Raw genomic sequence first — 15,594 nt, forward strand, 5'->3', positions numbered from 1 at the left:
TGGTTCACTGAAAATATTTATTAGTTAACTTTATCATTAATGTTTCAAGTCTACTTAAACTACAGTTAAAAGACATACATATGATTTAAAAAAAATATTATAATTAACATAGTTTGTTATAATCCTGGCATATTCAGTTTTCTCTCCAGCACTGATCTGGACCCGTGCTGCTCCGGCTGTGTTAATGTGATTTACAGTAGAGTACATGACATCCGGTACAGTCTGTGGAGAGACAAACAGGGACATTATGCACACAACAAACATATCAGATTTTGGATGAATTTTATTTTTTTGTTGTTAACAACAAATGTTAACTACGATATTCAGAGGTTGCAACAAATTTGCATCAGTGTAGATTTGGTATCAAATATGGCTCAGTGGAATGGAGATATAACACAGTAATATGACCACAGGATGTCTTCCAACACGGCTGTTTATGAAATGAGAAGCTTTTCACTGCATCAGTTGGGGTTAAAAGAGTTGTTGTGAGATAAAAAATATTAATCACTGCAGTAATTACAAAATTAATGTCACTTAAGTATTTGCTTATTTAAATCTATTTTTTTAGCTAGGCAGTGTAGTGTGACAAGGAAGGGTAAAATCGTGGAAAAATGTACAAAGGTGACATTTTTGTAACGTGTTTTAAACATGACAACTTCTCATAAAAAATGTTTTAATATGCAGTGTTTCATTATCGTATACAATCTTTGTATCGGATATAAAATTACCATAAAAATTAATTAAACAACTTGACACTAATACCTTATCTAATAATATCTTGGCTTATGTGAGCTGTAATGAAATCGACTCTTTACCTTGTTCCAGTGTTGTTGGAGACTGTGTTGTTTTACTCTGAGGCTGTTCTTTTGAAGGTTTTGTTTCTGTTTTCCGCGACTGTGTTGAAGTTTCTCTTCTTCCTACTGAAAAAAAAAACAAAATGTATTAAAAATAAACACTTTTTAAAAAAATTATTTTTTATTTGATTATTATTTTGTTAATCAATTTGGTAATACAGCAGAAAACGCTGGAGTAAAGCATGCTCACAGTCATTAAGAAACAAGTGTACCTTTAACATATAGTCTGATGTTTTCTTTATTATTCTGTACAGAACATGTGTATTCTCCCTGGTCCTCTTCAGTCAGGTCTGATATGAGTAGAGAGAGTGTGGTGAGAAGGAGCTTCGTGCTTCCTTCCAGGTTTCCAGCTATGCACCTGAGATTAATTGTTGGGTGTAGTTTAGGAGAGTATAAAAGGGTGCGGCAAGATCAACCAGGTGTGGCGCTAATTCACCCCCAGGTGGCGCTTCCGGAAGTGTGTCGTCTAGTTCCGGTGTACGGGAGGTATGTTTGGCATGCTGGATTTTCGGCTATTTGTCAATGTAGGAAATATTTAATTCTTAGTGTGTTTCATGATATTCTGTGTGCGTGAGAACAGATTGTCTTTCTTTTACCACGACACAAGCTGCACTTTCAATAAACAGATTCTATAGTAGTTTATGTTAAAGGTCGTAAAACTGTTCAACGCTCGTAAATGCAGAGCTACTCCTAAATTTATGTTCTTCCTTACCTTATCTTTTAAAAGCATTCCAGACTGGATGTAAACATTCCCACATCCACCTTTTCTTTGGTTCTTTGTGTGTGTGCGTATATATATACTCCTGTCTCCCACAATAAACTTTGAACGTCTCACTGAGCACTGACTTGTGTGCTTCATTGAGGGGTTCCCTGAGCTCAGGCGGGACAGCAGAATACAGGCGGAGCACTGAGTAGACCAAAGGGGGTCTACCAAAATTCAAGAAATCCTTACAATTTGGGGGCTCTGTCCGGGATACCTCTAATCAGGTGAGTGCTGCTTTAAATTTTTCTCTATAAGCATAGAGCAAGCACACTCCCTGGGTTTTTGGTATCTGGACCATATACAGTACGGGGGAGGATTGTCTTGGGGCTTTTACGCCTGTTTAGCGCGCGCTCGCTTCTGAAAGGTTCCTTGAACTGAAGCATAAGTGTGGAAGCTGTATTCTGTTGCCTGCTACTTGTCTTTGTGTGTTGTTTGTTGAAGATATTGGTTATTTCTGTCGGGGGTTAGTTCACATTTATAAAATGGGTAATAAGACCACAACTATTTATCTGAAATCCTTTTGTGAGCTGCTCATCTGTGCCTGTCTTCCCCGTACCCACAAAACCGTGCTCACCTTCGTCGGAAGTGTGTGCCTCAGGAAAGGGAAAGACTCCCAAGAAGGTGTCAGGACGAACTTCTGACAGCCCTCTATCGGATGATCCCGAGGATACTGATGGTGAGGATGATAATAATTCGGACGATGAAGGTCCGGATGAGAGGTCTCGCCCCAAACCTCGACAAGAAAGCACTGCGTTTGTTTTCTCTATGGGACCAAAGGGTCCAAAAAATCCTTCCACCATCCGTAAGCACGCTGAAGGACATTATTAAGATGCTCCCTTCTCCCAACAAACCTTTGAATTTTGTTGATATGCTGATAAAGGCTTCTAGGCACTGTCAGCCCGTGGGTGCGGATTATCGCTTTATTTTGCATTCGGTTTTGGGAGATGGGTACGATGAGGCTGATTTGATAAAAACGGGTAAAATGCTTAGACTCTAAAAGAGACAAATTGGCTGTAGTGGAAAAAGAAGAAATATGACTTTCTTTGAGGTAATTCTAATAAGGCTATGAAACTCTTAAAAGATGAGCTAACTACTTATCTTCTTGCATGTCAGCAAGCTAGTCAAGATCTGTCACAGGTAACTAATTGTAGACAAGAAAAGAAAAAGTTTCTTGAGAGGTTTTGAGAGACCTAGTCGCTTTTGAATGGTATGCCCCTGCCTGAAGCAAACTCTAACTCACTTTTCCTTACCACCTTCTTGAATAATTGTCGACCAGAAATCATGAAAATTTTAAAGTTTCAATTGTCAGATGGTTCTACACTGTATATTAAAGAAATTAGGTGAGCATGTGAGAACAAAGAAAGGAGATGGTATTTTAGAAAATTAACAAGTGGCATGTTTGTTTGTGGAGAGTGGAGGATACAGAGGTAGAGGAGGTCTGCAGGGTCAGAGTACACCCCGTAGGTCTGGTCATTTTTATTACTGTCATAAATAAGGTCATTGGGCTTGTGAATGTCGCATGAAGGCCTGAGATAAGGAACGTAGTGGACAAAATATGTATAATCGATTGAATGATGGTCAGTGGCATGATGCTAATGAGGTGTTTTCTCCTAATCCTTCCCAGCAGCCGCCGTAGAGAGTGCAAAAACAACAGCAATATAGACCCAATCCCTTCTCAGGGATGCAGGTAGGAGCATATGATGCATAGGGATGCCCTCAGAGTTCCAGCCCCGCGATGTTACTTCGTACTTTCGAGTCACCTCAGGAATAGATGAAATTTTAAGCTCACTGCTCAAGCAGGGTGTTGTTAAACCATGTGTAAGTTCTTATAACACACCTGTTAATCCAGTACTGAAACCTGATGGTACGTGGAGATTTACAAAAGATCTGAGAAAAATAAATGGCATAATTATCCTTGTTGCACCTGTTGTGCCTGATGTGCTGTCCATTGTTTTCTCTAGACCTTGTCATCATTTGCATTTTTCTGTTATTAACCTTTGTTCTGCCTTCTTCAGTGTTCCTGTGGAAGGGCAGACACAGCCATTGTTCGCCTTCACCCACAGGGGGCGTCAGTTCACCTGGTCTCGTCTTCTGCAGGGTTAATTGACTACCCAAATGTTTTTTCGGCTGTAGTAAGAGATGTACTTGGTGATCTAACTCTCCCCACTGATTCTGTTGTCCTATTGCATGCAGATGTTTTACTGGTGTCCGCCGCTGCGAAGAAGCCACCACTTGTCTCCTGAAACACCTGGCAAAGAAGGGTTTCGAGGTATCTAAGACTAAATTACAGTTTTGCAGAGACATTGTAAAATACCTGGGCTTTGAACTCTCCCAAGGTCAAAGAAGGCTCTTAAAGGAACGAATTCAGCTTATCATCGACACTAAACGTCCGAGCACTAAACATGCTTTCATGGCTTTCCCGGGACTGGTCAACTACTGTCGTCAGTGGATTCCTGACTGCTCATTCTACGATAAATGCATCAGGAGTGTCATCTCACACAATGATCCGCTCCAACAGCCTCTGACATGGACTGCTGAACTGGAAAAGGCCCTATGTTCTGCTCCAGCGCTGGGCCTGCCTAACTATCGAAAACCGTTCCATCTAAAGGTCTGTGAGCACGGGGCACCGCTATTGCTGTATTGGCACAGGAACATGGGGGGGAGTGAGACCATGTGCTTTCTTATCTAAAACTTTAGATGCTGTGGCATAAGATTTGCCTGCCTGTCTCAGGGCTGTGGCCACCTGTGGGGTGATGGTACAAGATGCTAAGAAGATTGATCTCTCTCGTCCTTTAATTTTGTATTCTCTATATCAGGTTAAACAAGTGCTACAGAACCTTCAAACACAACATATGAAGGCTTGGATCTGGGTATGAGATTATCCTTTGTCCTACAAGTAACTTAGAGATAAAATCCACCTCTTCTTTTGACACCCTCAGATATGCTTTGGCACGCTTGATCAATGCACAGGATGGCGGGCTAGTAGAAAGAGATCATAACTGCTGCTTAGAGATTGTTCACTCCACTAGTATACGTCCTGATATGTCTTCTACATCAACAACTGGTAAATCTATGGACGTCCAAGGTAATACGCTAGCTTATAGTGTTGTTAAAGAAGCAGCCTGAAAAGAGATTTTCTTTCCTGACTCTGGTTCTGATTTGATCAATACATCCTTTCTTGCTAGCTCTTTGATTCCAGATGTAGATTTATTGTCTTTACAAGCTTCAGAATGATTCCTCTTTTTGGCAAGCTCAAGGTGCCTACGTTGCTTCTGATGGTTTATGGTATTGTGCTGATGGTCATTTGTGCCTTCCATCTCATTGTCTTCCGTTCCTCGTGCGTGAGTTCCATGGTGTTACACATCGCGCGCGAAGGGGGGTTAAGGAAGATATGAAAGAACTCTTTTACATAGCTAACATGCTGGGAACTATTGATTCATTAATATCTAGATGCTTGGTGTGTGCTCAGAATACGTTTAAATATCTTCTGGTTTTGGTAGACAAGTTCTCTAGGTGGGTGGAAGCTTTTCCGTGTGCTCGAGAGAATGCAAAGGTGGAGTCCTAGTGAAAGAAATAATATCTCGTTATGGCGTGCCTTATCCTATTGACTCAGATAAAGGAACACGTTTTACATCACAGGTAACACAGAATTTGTGTAAATATCTTTCACTGTCCTGGTATTCTCACATTCCTTATCATCCACAGTGATCAGGTATAGTAGAAAGAACAAATAGGACACTGGAAAGAAAAATTGACTAAAGCAATGCGAACTATGGGGAGTAAAAACTGGGTTGATCTGTTACCTGCTGTTCTAGCTGAAATAAGAATGACACCATCAAAAGACGTGCACATGTCACCATATGAAATTATATTTGGCAGACCCTTTCCCGTGCCATGGAGGAAAGGTAAACCCGCGATAGGAACAACTGATCTTGATGTACATATTGCTGAATATTCTGCTGCTCTAATAGATACTCTAACTAAACATTATGAACAAATTGCTGATGTGACTTTAATACCCTCAACAAAACCCACACATCCTTTTAATGTGGGAGATACTGTTCTGGTAAAATCTTTGACCCCCAGAAAACTGGGAGATTGTAAATATGACGGACCAGCAGAAATAATCGCAATTACTCGTATTGCTATCCTAACTGATCTTTTTCCACAGTGGATCCATGCTACTAGGCTGAAGAGATGTCCTGTCGGCGTGAGACCAAAAGATGAATAAATGCGTGTGTATTATTATCTTTCTGTCTGTGTGATTTTTGTTTCCTAGACTAAAGACGTGCTGCAGTGATGTCTAACCCATGACATGACCTTGATGGAGTGACGTGACACAGAGGGATCGCCTTGGATTGCCACGGGTCGACTTTACTTTTGCTATTAGTGTACCATTCCTGGTGGTGTCTTAGCGCCTCGTGAGGTGGGACGAGTGCAGATTGGGCGTGCCCGTACTCTGAGCACTGTAGCGTCAAGAAAGGCAATAGTTCACCACTAGTAGTTATTTATGAGTTTGACATTGTGAACAAGGTTTTTCACACACACGAGTTTGCACTCAACCTGTCATGTTTCTGTGTATTTTTCGCTGTGTGCAAAATTCTTTGTATGAGTATGTTTCAGGGTATGTTCCTGCGCCGTGTCCGATGGCCTATTGTCCGCCGGCGACTTCTTAAAAGCTCTGAGTTTTATTCAATGATGCTTCTTATGAATAAAAGGGGGGAATTGTAGGAAATATTTAATTCTTAGTGTGTTTCATGATATTCTGTGTGCGTGAGAACAGATTGTCTTTCTTTTACCACGACACAAGCTGCACTTTCAATAAACAGATTCTATAGTAGTTTATGTTAAAGGTCGTAAAACTGTTCAACGCTCGTAAATGCAGAGCTACTCCTAAATTTATGTTCTTCCTTACCTTATCTTTTAAAAGCATTCCAGACTGGATGTAAACATTCCCACATCCACCTTTTCTTTGGTTCTTTGTGTGTGTGCGTATATATATACTCCTGTCTCCCACAATAAACTTTGAACGTCTCACTGAGCACTGACTTGTGTGCTTCATTGAGGGGTTCCCTGAGCTCAGGCGGGACAGCAGAATACAGGCGGAGCACTGAGTAGACCAAAGGGGGTCTACCAAAATTCAAGAAATCCTTACAGTCAATGTTAGCATCTCGCTAATACTGATTTTCTTTTGGAAAGACGGCGATTTTTCGGATATCTATTGTGTCCGAGGCAGTGGAGGAGCAGCGTATTGCCGTCTAGGTATATTTACCCTTTCTAAAAGAGCGGCGCCATTTGTGCGCGTGTACTGCAGGAGACGAATGCTACCGTATCGTTGGTATGCCGATTTATTTTCTCTTTGTATAGTAGGCTTAAGATCCTTAGGCATATGATGTGACCTGTATATCTGTCCTATGTTTTCAATCTGTTGAAGGAGTGGCCGCCAGATGGATGTGGTCTGCATCGCGTGGTAGGTAGGATTTATTTTCGTTGGCGCCCGCCACACAGGTATGTCCTGTATTTTCACTTTAATGTTCCTTTTACATTTTAGGTAAATTGATCAGCTGGCAAGCGTGCTTTTCTCACCTGTTATTGGCTTTGTCGCTTACAACTTGGCTTGCAGCTTCAGCACTGCTGTTTTGCTTCAGTGGATTGTCTTGGTTTATTTTGTTTTTGTCCTTGTGACAGCTATTTTTGTTTTCTTTTTCTGTTTTGCTTCTTTAACAGCTCTTTGCTTTGCTTGTGCTGCTGCCTTGGGCTGGCTTATTTCTATATTTTGTTTTGTGCTGCTTTGCTTGGTGTCTGCCATTGCATGTAATTCGCTGACTAACGCTTCAGTTTTATTTGTCCTCCAAGTTTGGAGGTTGCTTTGCAGCTGTATTTGTTTTTGTTTTTTTTTGTTTTGTAATTAAGTTTTTTTTTTTTTTTTCTTTTAGGAGCTGGGAATGTAGAGAAGGCAGGCTAGCTGCTTATAGAGTGGTGTGCCTGTTTACCAAGTGTGGAGTGGTACTACATTTTCACTAGTGAGGTTGGTGCACGTGTGGTTATTTATCGTCGTGAAGGAGTGTAGTCCTGTACCTAGCCTGCCTCTCTACGGGTAATCTCCCAGCTCCAATTTCTTTTCTTTGCTGGGGATGTTTTAATCTGTTTTAACGCTCATTTTGATATTGCTTGATCTGGAAATTTCCTGTATAAATAAAAATTTGTATTTTTGTATCCATGTCCCTGTGTTCTCACTGAGAGATTCAAACCTGCGTGTCTTAAACTTTTCCCAGGTAACCAATCCCGGGTGGCGTAATCGGTAATTTAATCTTTTAATGTTGGTCTAAAGGAATTTTCTGTTTAAATTTCCCGAGATAGATAAAACACACCCACCACACCGCCACATTCTGGCGTAATCGGCAGGATCCTCTCAATTTGTAACTAGGGACGTGGATTATAATTTTTTTTTTGTTTATACATTGTTTTTCTTTTCCTTGGTAGACTGGAGCAAAACAGTAGTGCTGGTTAGTGGGTAAATAATTCTTTTTCTCTTTTAGGAGTCTCCTGAAGGGTGGTAAGATCTTTTGAGTACTTTCCTATAATATATTTTTATTTGTCATGGAGGAGGAGCTGCAGGAATTGAGGGAGTTAGTAGCTCAGTTAAGGGCTGATGATCTAAAGCTGAGACAGGAGAGAGAAGGGGTTGGTTCGCCCAGTCGCAGTAATGAGTCTGATTTACCTGGTCCATCGGTGACTCCATCTGTAGCCCCACCTGTTGGTGCTGGCTCTGTTTTAACCGAGCGTTTGGTTTTTATACAGAGGGATAGGCAGTGCCCAAAATTTAATGGTCGATCCGGGTTAGGGATTAATGAGTGGGTTGAAGAAGTACAGGCGTGTATGCAGGCCCGTCATCTGTCGGTCGTAGACCAATCCCTCTTTTTGTTTAATCATTTAGAGGGAGAAGCGCGTGAAGAGATTAAATATCGGTCGAGAGAAGAACGTGAGGATCCGGTTAAAGTCATTGCGGCATTACAGGATGTTTACGGGTGTTCGCAATCATATATCGCGTTGCAAGAAGCTTTCTTTTCTCGAAAGCAGCAGGATGGCGAAACGTTGTTGGAGTTCTCTCTTGCTTTAAGGGCTCTTTTAGAAAGGGTTAGACGACAGTCGCCCGAGGCGATGTTAAATTCCGAAGTGGTGTTGCGTGATCAATTTGTTGAGCATGTCTTGGATTGCACCCTTCGTCGTGAGTTAAAGCAATTTGTTCGCCGTCAACCTTCGGCTACATTACTAGATGTTCGTGGCGAAGCTATTAGGTGGGAGCGTGAGGGCACACCAGGAGGGGCAAGAGGTCGTAGCCATTCGGTTCCCGTCGCACATGGGTTCCAATATGGGGTCCAAAGTGGTGCGCGTTCGGGAGAGGATCATCCGTCTCAGCAGTCTGAAATGTGTGAGCTCAGGGAGATGTTCAAACTACAGCAGCAACAGTTAGCTCAGCTTACCCAAAGTATAACCAAATTACAGGATCAGTCTCTCCGGACCCGCCCCTTTCGTAGTACCTCAGTGATATGCAGGAAGTGTCAGAAACCTGGCCATTTTGCTAGAGAGTGCAATTATGAGCGCGGTTCTCCCTCTTCTCTACGACCTTCAATTACTACACATGAGGTGGGGGATAGAAGACAGTCTCGTTCCGGTTCATCGTCGGAAAACTAATTCCCGCCGAATTGCTGAGTCACAATTCGGTTGGGGAAAATGGCGGCTCAGACCTTTTGGGCAGTGTTGGCCCCGTGTCGACTTTAATGTCATCATGCCCATATTTGGTTGTGTCAATGAGTGGCGTGTCTGTCTCATGTTTAGTGGATACCGGGTCTATGGTGTCCACCATTACTGAAAGTTGTTTCCGGGAATACTTTGAGCCATGGGGCCAGGAGCATCTTCGGTCTTGTCATTGGCTACAGCTTAAGGCGGCCAATGGATTGTCTATTCCCTATTTGGGTTATATTGAATTGGATGTTGAACTGTGTGGTAAAATGGTTCCAAAATGCGGCATATTGGTGGTTCGGGATCCTCCTGGGGGTGTGTGTGCTCAGGCCCCTGGTGTTTTGGGTATGAATGTGTTGAGCCGATGCTACCAGGAGCTTTTTGGACAGTATGGACTTTCCTTATTTCATTCTTCACCTGTGTCTAGTGCTCCTAAAGCTGTGTTCCAAGCATTGCAGTATTGTCACCAGGTAAGTGCTCAGCCTCCTGGTGAGAGTGTAGGCAAGGTGAAGGTGCGTGGCCCTCGAGCCACTCGCATCCCTGGGGGTGTAATGAAGTTGGTGGCGGCCACTTGTTCGGACTCCTTCTCTGGGAAGGTTGCATTTCTTGAGCCCCCTGACGTTGGGCTCCCCGTGGGGCTGTTGATTTCTCCAGCTTTGGTTACGGTGAGTAGGGGAACTGTGTACATACCAGTTATCAATGTAGGTACTACTGAGGCTCTTTTATTTCCTCGGCGGGTGATTGGCACATTGTCGAGCGTGCATGTGATTAGCTTGCCTCCAGGCGTTTCGGAGGTCAGGCCATGCCCTGGGACTGTTTGCTCCATTAACTCTCAAGTGGAGATCTCATCTGTGCAAAAGCAGATTGAGGCTTTAGATTTGGCAGGTCTGTCAAGTGATGAGCAGAGTAAGGTTAGGACGTTGCTACTAAACTACCGATCGGTATTTTCTGCGTTTAAAGGCGATGTTGGCTGTACTGATTTGCTCTCTCATAATATTTCTCTTCTTGATGACACCCCCATTCGACAACGGTATCGGCGTATTCCTCCCTCTGAGTATGAGGTGGTGAGGGCACATATTAATCAGTTACTCGAGACCCAGGTCATTAGGGATAGTTGTAGCCCATATGCTTCCCCAATAGTGCTTGTCAAAAAGAAGGATGGTAGTCTGCGCATGTGTGTGGACTATCGTCAGTTAAACTCCAAAACTAGGAAGGATGCGTTTCCATTGCCGCGCATTGAGGAGTCATTGGATATGTTGACTGGTGCTCGTTGGTTTTCTACACTGGATTTGGCTAGTGGCTACAATCAAGTTCCCGTTGCTGAGGAGGATCGACATAAGACTGCTTTTTGCACCCCATTTGGGCTGTTCGAGTGGAATCGGATGCCATTTGGGCTTTGTAATGCTCCCAGTACATTCCAGAGGTTAATGGAACGTCTGTTTGGAGACCAGAAGTGTCAATCACTCCTGTTGTACTTGGATGATATAATTGTGTTTTCTTCTTCTGTTGAACAGCACCTAGAGCGTCTGGAGGTAGTGTTGCGCCGATTGGAAAGGGAGGGTCTTAAAGCTAAGCTAGAGAAGTGTGTTTTCTTGCAGTCTCAGGTAAAGTATTTGGGCCATGTGATCTCTGCTGAGGGAGTGGCAACTGACCCAGGTAAGGTTCAGGTGGTATCACAATGGCGTCGCCCATCTAACGCTACGGAGTTGCGTTCCTTTTTGGGGTTTGCCAGTTACTATCGGCGGTTTGTAGAGGGCTTTGCTAAAATTGCAGCCCCTCTGCATAGGATGGTAGCCGAGTTTTCTGGAACTAAGGTCCTGCCGAAGAAACGTGCAGGGTTGAAATTTGTGGAGGCCTGGAGTGAGCAGTGTCAAACAAGCTTTGAGGAGTTGAAGGTAAGGCTTACCACCGCTCCGGTATTGGCGTATGCGGATTTTTCTATTCCATTTATTTTGGAAGTGGATGCCAGCTATGGGGGACTGGGAGCAGTCCTTTCTCAGGAACAAGGAGGTAAGGTCAGACCTGTTGCATACGCCAGCCGTGGTTTGAGACCTACCGAGCGTAATTTGTCAAATTACAGCTCTATGAAATTGGAGTTTTTGGCGCTAAAGTGGGCGATGACTGAAAAGTTTAGGGAGTACCTTTTGGGAAGTCGATGTGTGGTGTTTACTGATAATAATCCTCTTAGTCATCTGTTTACAGCGAAGCTTGGGGCTACAGAACAGCGGTGGGCTGCTCAGCTTGCTGTGTTTGATTTTGACATTCGTTATCGGTCTGGGAAAAGTAATAAAAATGCTGATGCTCTTTCTCGACAGAACACTCCGGAGAGTAGGGTGCTGGGTGGATTACTTCCAGGGAGCGAGGTGCCTAAGCCATTGCAGCAGGTTTTGGAAGCAGTATCGGTGGAGGCAAAGCAGGCGATGATTACCACTTTCCCTGGTTACTCATTAGGTGATGTGGGGTTTTTGCAGGAGGCAGATCCCATTATATCTGAGGTTTTGCCCTTTTGGAGGCGTAAGGCTCGTCCTAGGCCAGAGGAGCGGCAGCAGATGTCCACTAGGGCCCTGACTTTGTTGCGTCAATGGGAACGGTTGGTAGAGCAGGATGGTGTACTTTATCGTAGAATTTATTCTCCCAATGGGGGGGAAGAAGCTCTACAGTTACTATTGCCTGTGGTATTAAAATCTGAGATTCTTTCTCAACTGCACCAGGAACACGGACATCAGGGTGTAGAGCGCACTGCAGAGTTGGTGCGCCAGCGGTGTTATTGGCCAGGTATGTCAGCTGATATCGCAGGTTGGTGTCAGGAGTGTGAGCGATGCCAGTCTAGCAAAGATACACGGCCCTTGGTTAAAAGTTTTATGGGCCATCTGTTGGCCTCTAGGCCAAATGAAATTCTGGCTGTTGACTTCACGTTGTTGGAGCCTTCTAGTTCAGGGTTTGAGAATGTGCTGGTGATGACTGATGTTTTTAGTAAATATACCCTTGCTGTGCCGACACGTGACCAGCGGGCTGCTACCGTGGCGCAAGTCTTGATCACAGAGTGGTTTTATAAGTTCGGTGTACCAAGTCGTCTCCATTCGGATCAGGGGCGGAATTTCGAATCGGTGTTAATTCAGCAGCTTTGTGACCTGTATATGGTACAAAAGTCTCGCACAACACCGTACCACCCGACTGGGAACGGCCAGTGTGAGCGCTTTAACTGCACTCTGCACAATCTACTGCGGGCGTTACCAGCTTCTCGGAAGAGAGACTGGGTAGCATGTTTGCCGCAGGTCCTCTTTTGTTATAACACCACTCCTCATCAATCCACGGGTGAGTCACCCCATTTTTTAATGTTTGGTCAGGAACCGCGATTGCCTGTTGATTTCTTGTTGGGACGAGTATCAGAGCCGACTCCAGGTAGTGTGAATGAGTGGGTATTGGAGCACCAGAACAGGTTACGGGTGGCATTTGATGGGGCACGAGACCGGTTAAAGATTATGGCTGAGAGACGGAAGTTAAAACATGACCAGCAGGTACAGGAGGTGCCTCTGATAGAAGGCCAATTGGTGTACCTTAGGGATTATAGTGGTAGGGGTCGTCATAAGATTCAGGATCTTTGGAGCCCAGTGGTGTACCAAGTGGTACGGGTGCCATCTGGAGAGGGTGCAGTTTATTCGATTGCTCCAGTGGATGACTTGGGCAAGGTTAAGACGGTGCACCGGTCATTGCTTAAAAGCCGCATCCGAAGGGATTCCCCCGAGGGGGTGCCTACGGAGGAACTTGTGGAGCTGTCTGGGGTGTCCCCGGAGGAAGAGCTAGATTCGGTGGGTGTAATCCCTGAGGAAGGGTTGGCGGTTAGGGTTCAGCTAGATGCGCCGGATGCATCTTTGCCCAATTGCCTTCGAGCAGTAAATGTGTTGCCTGGGCCTACTGAACCTAGTAATTTGGTAGCTGATGTCCCGATAGAACTGTCTCAAAGATCTACATCTCATTTGGTGCCAGCACAGGAATCTGGAGGGAGTGAGAATTTATTACGACGTACCGGGCGAGTAACAGCTGGGCGACATTCGAACCCCCATCATCTTCCTCGTGCAGTAGGTGGTTTATCCTTGAGCCACTTGGTGTCTAATTCTGTAACTACTATTTTTCGACCTTGGAAATAGGTTTGACAGTTGGAGTTCATCATCGGGCCGATGACGAAAAAGGGGGAGGGTAGATTGTGGTGAGAAGGAGCTTCGTGCTTCCTTCCAGGTTTCCAGCTATGCACCTGAGATTAATTGTTGGGTGTAGTTTAGGAGAGTATAAAAGGGTGCGGCAAGATCAACCAGGTGTGGCGCTAATTCACCCCCAGGTGGCGCTTCCGGAAGTGTGTCGTCTAGTTCCGGTGTACGGGAGGTATGTTTGGCATGCTGGATTTTCGGCTATTTGTCAATGTTAGCATCTCGCTAATACTGATTTTCTTTTGGAAAGCCGGCGATTTTTCGGATATCTATTGTGTCCGAGGCAGTGGAGGAGCAGCGTATTGCCGTCTAGGTATATTTACCCTTTCTAAAAGAGCGGCGCCATTTGTGCGCGTGTACTGCAGGAGACGAATGCTACCGTATCGTTGGTATGCCGATTTATTTTCTCTTTGTATAGTAGGCTTAAGATCCTTAGGCATATGATGTGACCTGTATATCTGTCCTATGTTTTCAATCTGTTGAAGGAGTGGCCGCCAGATGGATGTGGTCTGCATCGCGTGGTAGGTAGGATTTATTTTCGTTGGCGCCCGCCACACAGGTATGTCCTGTATCTTCACTTTAATGTTCCTTTTACATTTTAGGTAAATTGATCAGCTGGCAAGCGTGCTTTTCTCACCTGTTATTGGCTTTGTCGCTTACAACTTGGCTTGCAGCTTCAGCACTGCTGTTTTGCTTCAGTGGATTGTTTTGGTTTATTTTGTTTTTGTCCTTGTGACAGCTATTTTTGTTTTCTTTTTCTGTTTTGCTTCTTTAACAGCTCTTTGCTTTGCTTGTGCTGCTGCCTTGGGCTGGCTTATTTCTATATTTTGTTTTGTGCTGCTTTGCTTGGTGTCTGCCATTGCATGTAATTCGCTGACTAACGCTTCAGTTTTATTTGTCCTCCAAGTTTGGAGGTTGCTTTGCAGCTGTATTTGTTTTTGTTTTTTTTTTGTTTTGTAATTAAGTTTTTTTTTTTTTTTCTTTTAGGAGCTGGGAATGTAGAGAAGGCAGGCTAGCTGCTTATAGAGTGGTGTGCCTGTTTACCAAGTGTGGAGTGGTACTACATTTTCACTAGTGAGGTTGGTGCACGTGTGGTTATTTATCGTCGTGAAGGAGTGTAGTCCTGTACCTAGCCTGCCTCTCTATGGTTAACCTCCCAGCTCCAATTTCTTTTCTTTGCTGGGGATGTTTTAATCTGTTTTAACGGTCATTTTGATATTGCGTGATCTGGAAATTTCCTGTATAAATAAAAATTTGTATTTTTGTATCCATGTCCCTGTGTCCTCACTGAGAGATTCAAACCTGCGTGTCTTAAACTTTTCCCAGGTAACCAATCCCGGGTGGCGTAATCGGTAATTTAATCTTTTAATGTTGGTCTAAAGGAATTTTCTGTTTAAATTTCCCGACATAGATAAAAGACACCCACCACACCGCCACAAGAGGTTTCCTGGAGAGTTGTTACTGACCAGTTTGACTTTGTTTCTGTGATGTCCAGTCTGTTTAGGGTAAATTTCCTGATTGTGACTGTTTCTACTAAACTCCCATTTTAGATTCTGTGGTTTGTCCTGTATGTCAGTGCAGACTCAGGGCAGAACTACAGACTCTCCTGTGAACACAGTCACACGCTCTACCTCTGTCTTCTTCACCAGCTCACAGCCTGTAAACATAACATTTACAGTTAATAACAAAAGTACTGTGATTATTAATATTCCCTGCTTGTAAATCACAACATTTTCTGCTGCAAACCAGAAGAGATTTTTAAAGGATGGTATTTATCTGTTAATGCTCTTATATTTGGAAATAACAATTTTAATTTAGATATAGATCTTAGGTAAAAACATTTAAATATTCATTTACATTGATGTTCATGGCATGTACCTTATGAATAGAGTATAAATAAAAGTAACACTCTGATGTACAGACAGTGTTTATCAATGTTAATGTTAAGTTGATATAACACCGAGTCTAGTGACAGATTTCTGTATACATTAAATGGTGTTATGACACTTTCCAGGTTCACTTACTTTAG

General features: G+C 43.6%; 1 pseudogene; it reads right to left on the reverse strand.

The window, feature by feature from the left end:
- Positions 1–783: 783 nt before the first annotated feature.
- The window catches only part of LOC128541017 (polymeric immunoglobulin receptor-like), a 37,857-nt pseudogene continuing 23,046 nt past the window's right edge, over positions 784–15,594 (reverse strand).

Source organism: Clarias gariepinus, chromosome 2, assembly GCF_024256425.1.
Source record: "Clarias gariepinus isolate MV-2021 ecotype Netherlands chromosome 2, CGAR_prim_01v2, whole genome shotgun sequence".
NCBI lineage: Eukaryota > Metazoa > Chordata > Actinopteri > Siluriformes > Clariidae > Clarias > Clarias gariepinus.